This window comes from Physeter macrocephalus, chromosome 21 (genome assembly GCF_002837175.3).
Source record: "Physeter macrocephalus isolate SW-GA chromosome 21, ASM283717v5, whole genome shotgun sequence".
In the NCBI taxonomy this organism is placed as follows: domain Eukaryota; kingdom Metazoa; phylum Chordata; class Mammalia; order Artiodactyla; family Physeteridae; genus Physeter; species Physeter macrocephalus.
This window is the reverse complement of record NC_041234.1, coordinates 104414761-104419966: the sequence shown is the minus strand read 5'-3', so window position 1 is coordinate 104419966 and position 5206 is coordinate 104414761. Positions and strand designations below refer to the sequence as shown.

The 5206-nt window shown below is 48.4% G+C and overlaps 1 pseudogene; it reads right to left on the bottom strand.

The window, feature by feature from the left end:
* Positions 1-2071: 2071 nt before the first annotated feature.
* LOC112066137 (cytochrome c oxidase subunit 7B, mitochondrial-like) lies at positions 2072-2359 on the bottom strand (annotated as a pseudogene).
* Positions 2360-5206: the final 2847 nt, after the last annotated feature.

Here is a 5206-nt window from a genome sequence, read left to right as displayed (position 1 = left end):
CGACGGCTGCCTCGCTGAGTTGTTATGAAGGTCCAGTCAGTGTCTGTGAAAGTATTTGGTCAACTGTGAAGCCTTAGACCAAATATTATTGCTATTGGGAGCTATGGAGAAGTTTGAAAAAATGAAGAAGCTAAGGTCCCAGCCTTCCAGAAGGTTATTGCATAGTGGAGTGGACAAAGTTGCTTATGACACTTCCAAAAAATAACACTACCAGATAATGTGGGTGACGTCCCAAGGTTGTGTGCACGTTGAGTCACCCGGTTCGCAGTGTCTCCATCTCTGCTTCCCTCTTTACTAAAATTCAGACTCTGAGCCCCTACCCTCCATCTCCTTCAGTGCTCTCAGAGCATGTGCATAGACAAACGTGTGTGTGTGTGTGCGCGCGCGTGCGCACACCCCCCCCCCCGCCCCCGCCCATGATCTCTCTCTGCCCAGCTCTCCTGCCTAGGTATCTAAGTCTCTTGCTATTCCATTTGGGGACATGATATCTCACACTCTCCAGCTCATGCCCAGACATCTTGGAGCTGGATGAGGATCACTGGGGCATCGGAGTCCCTGTGGAGTTTGACAGATTTGGGTTCAAGTCACAGCTCTACTACTTCCTAGCTGGGTAGCTGTAACTCTGCAAAACCCAGTTCACTCATCTGTAAAATAAGTACAACAGAAGTAACCACTTCATTGGGGGTGCTGAGCATGTTGATTGAGAGAGGGCATGTAAAGTGTTTAGCCAAGTGCCTGATACATAATAGGTGTTGAGTCCGGGAGCTCTCACTGGCATAGTTTGCCAAACATCCTGGAGTCAGCCTGCAGGAGACATGACCATGGCCGTGACATGACCATTGTGCAGAGCACTGGAGCATCCTTGACAAAATGTTGCCCTCCCCTCAACCGCCCCCCATTACAATTCTCACCCTTCATTCATTCCTATCAACTCTTCTCACTGGGGACTTGAATATTGTCTTCTGCATCAGCTAAATCTTTCACAAGATGTTACCCACTGAGGCAACTTTCTTCAGTGGAGAGGAACGTTCAACGTGTCTTTTACCAGGTTCATTTTCCCCTGCTGCTCTAATGTTGTAGCTTTCTGCATTCTCATGCCTTTTGGCGAAATGTGGATTTTGAAAATATGTACATAAAAAAGTAAGTCCTTTTCCAGGTTTTGTTCTCAAGCCCAGTTAAGTCTAGTCTGGCTCGCTCTGATTAAAAATTAATTTTCATTTAGTCTGTGACATGTATGATTTCTCTAAACTAATTTTCTCGTTTCCTGGGTTGTTCTTCTAAAACATTCCCCCCCTTCAAGCCCATCTGAGTGACAGAGAAATCCTTTTCCCGGGAGCCACTTTGGCCTCAAGGCTAGCTTCCTCCAAATCCTTTGCGTTGCTCTGAGATATAATTTTCAGCTTTTGTATTTTATTTTTCAAAACTGGAACTCCCACGGAGACCAGTCAGGAGATCAGCAATGGGTGTGCTCCTGTCTTGAAAAGACCCCAGAGTAGGCGGACAAGTGGGAGGCTGTGGACCAGGCAAGGCCATTCTTGGTTTAGTTATTATCATTATTAAAACCACCTAGGGCTTTTGTGTCAGCTGGAGGTCACTTCTCAACACTTTTCCCCAGTCCTTCAGTTTTTTTGTTAATATAAATTTACTTATTTTATGTATTTATTTTTGGCTGCATTGGGTCTTTGTTGCTGTGCACGGGCTTTCTCTAGTTGCAGTGTGTGGGCTTCTCACTGCAGTGGCTTCTCTTGTTGCGGAGCACGGGCTCTAGGTGTGCGGGCTTCAGTAGTTGCGGCATGGGGTCTCAGTAGTTGTGGCTCGCGGGCTCTGGAGTGCAGGCTCAGTAGTTGTGGTGCACGGGCTTAGTTGCTCCGTGGCATGTGGGATCTTCCCGGACCAGGGCTCGAACCCGTGTCCCCTGCATTGGCAGGAGGATTCTTAACCACTGCGCCACCAGGGAAGTCCCAGTCCTTCAGTTCTTTTTTTTAAGTTTTCAAATGTACTTTATTTCTACAATCACGCCATATGTTAATGGGTACATAATGCTTTTTACTTGGCGTCAACGATGAGTTGATTTTGAAACAATTCAGTATTAAACCAGCTGGGATGATTACTGTTCTCTCCATTCCTTTGGGGTGACTCTGCAAACAGGGGACAGGTTCCATTCTATTCCAATTTGTGTTGCTGTATATGCCCATACAGCAACACGGAAAGTGGCTCCACTGGCTAATACAGCATTACCATATTTGTCATGGAAATCAGGTGCCCGCTTCTGGTGGCTCTGCCTTGCCATTGTTTGCTGAATGCTTCAAACTCCGAGACGATTTAGTGCGTTTTTGGCCAAGGGAAGCATCGTGAAGCTGAAGACAGAACGGCGGCAACTCCAGTCCTTCAGTTTTGACTTCACCTTCCAAGTCGGTAGAAGCCCGGAAGGCTTGTTTTCAAGTATCTTTCTTACCCACTGCTCTAAGAAAGTTTGCTCCTTACGAAAGCCCTTCTTTTGCTTTTCACACTCAGCCACTAGCTGGAGGGTCATCTTCGGTAGTGCATTTTTGCCCACACAAAGTGGGGTCCCTCCTCAGCTCTTTTAGTAGCTGGCGTAGCTTAGATCACAGCAAGTGCCTGCTGGGATGGGCCTTCAGCGTCATCTAACGCAGGCCCTTGGTTTACCAAGGTCAGCAGCTAAATCCCAGGGACGTCAAGAGACTAGCCCAGGGTCACACAGTGAGCTGGTGTCAGAAGTGAGACTCAAACATTGTTTTCTTGGGCTCCGGCTTGGCGCTCTTTTTACTCGGCCACGGTGAACGGGTGTTGGCGGCCCGGCTCTGGCTCATACAGATCAAACGCAAAACTGACTGTGTTTTTCAGTCTGACCGCTGTGGTTTGCTCAGCTGAACAAGTCGAAACTGCTCTGGCCAGATCGACCATTAACTTTTGAAGTGGACGGAGTTGAAAATTAGCGTCAATAATTGACAGTGGGGCTGGCCCTGTAAGTTCTGCACATACTTAGAACTCTTGACTCGACTCCGCCTCAGCTCCCCAAGCGTCTCCTCCACTGGCCTGTTATGCATGTTTCATCGTGTCTTATGGTGGGGATCATTCATTGGGGTAAAGCACTGCCCTCTTTTTTCAAAAAAAATTATTATTTATTTTAACATCTTTATTGGAGTATAATAGCTTTACAATGGTGTGTTAGTTTCTGCTTTATAACAAAGTGAACCAGCTACACATATACGTATGTTCCCATATCTCCTCCTTCTTGCGTCTCCCTGCCTCCCACCCTCCCTCCCACCCCTCTAGGTGGTCACAAAGCACCGAGCTGATCTCCCTGGGCTATGCGGCTGCTTCCCACTAGCTATCGATTTGACATTTGGTAGAAGCACTGCCCTCTTCCTCCTCTTTTGTAGATGTCTCCTGCCAGGGGTCACGTGGACATGTCCCACTCCTCGGCGCGATTAACGGATCAGAGGCTTTCCTCCTCCAGGGGACACCAGCCAGGAGAACACTAGAGAGGTGTGGAGGGAGGGTGAGAAAAGACAGCAGGTAAAGAAGACGGGTGGGGGCAAAGCCAGCCACCTGTCATTAAATGTGTGTATGTTACTGTTGTGGGAAATGCAGCCAAGAGCTCAAGCCAAAGATAGAGTCAAAAGGGAAGAAGAAAGAACATTTACTCAAGTCTACTCCTTCTAGGAACTAGACTGAGTGCTCCCCAGAGATTATTTTTGTTAACTCATACAACAACCCAGGGAGGCTGTTATAGCCCCATTTTCACAGATAAGATAACTGAGGCTCTGAGGGAGCTCAGAGAACCCTAATGAAACCCCAGGGTGATGAGCTCTCCAAGCCTGTGCTCTCTCCTTTTTTAAAAAAGCTCATTTCAGATTGGCTTCCTCTTTTTTTTTTTTTTTTTTTTTGCATTACACGGGCCTCTCACTGCTGTGGCCTCTCCCGTTGCGGAGCACAGGCTCCGGACGCGCAGGCTCAGCGGCCACGGCTCACGGGCCCAGCCGCTCCACGGCACGTGGGATCCTCCCGGACCGGGGCACAAACCCGTGTCCCCTGCATCGGCAGGCGGACCCTCAACCACTGCGCCACCAGGGAAGCCCTGGCTTCCTCTTTACTATACCCCTAAGCCAGCTTTTGGAAGGTACCTTGTCAGGCTATTTTCTAAGATTGGAGACTGAGGCCCAAAGAAGTGATGTGACTGCCACAGAAGCAGAGCTGACCTGCTGCCTATGGTGGTTGCCAGGCCTTGGGTCACCATGGCTTTCAAGGCCCTGCCTGAACTGACTCTTCCATTGGCTGTCGGTGAGAAGTGGTGGTGTCACTGTCAGGGAAATGGTGGGCAGCCCCCATCAGGAGAAGGGCAGCCACGGGTTTGCATGTTCAGAGTCGACCGTGAACCCTGGTCCAGTGCTTCTTTCTCTTGCCTTTGCACCACACGTTCATTCAGCACACACTTCACCCCGGCATCATCCTCCTCTTTTAATTCCTTCATCCCCATGGCTTTTCTTTTTAAAGCTAAACAAATAAAAGTCAATGCTTCGTGGGGGAAAGGCAGACAGTGGTTGAGAGTGCTGTCTATAACACACTCAACCTGTTTAGAATATTAAAGCTAGAATTTCAGAGCAGCCGTGAAGCACTGCTGCCCATTCAGTTTGGAGAGACGCATGAAATCAGCAACGAAGTGACTCAATACCTTGCATGCCTTCAATCTTTGTGACAAAAAATCACCTATAATTGAGAGTATGAGCGTTTTTTTGTTTTAAATTAGCGACAGCTGGAAAGACAGCATTGAGGCGAATGCTCAGGATAAGGGGAAAGCATATTTTTTTAGTGTTTTATGCTCTGTATAAAGAATGGCAGCACTTTCATTGACATTGAGTTTTCACTGTTTCTGTTTGAACAGGGGACCCTGCTGTTACCCCTGCCACATAGGCTCAGAACAAGTCCAGCTGCTGATGGCCCGGTGCCCCCACCGGCATGTGAGTGTCATAGAAAGCAGGGAGGACCATGCTCTCCCCTGCAACAAGGCGCCGAGGGTTTGGCAGCACTTTGGCCCTGAGAAAGACAAGAAAAACGTGTGACTTCGCATGTGAGAGCAGGAAAATGCCCTTCAAGGCACAACACCGACTTTGCCTTCTTACAAATAGGGAAGTTGAGCCCAAGAGCGAGCAAGTATCTTCCTCGGGGTCAAAACAGGGTCTCA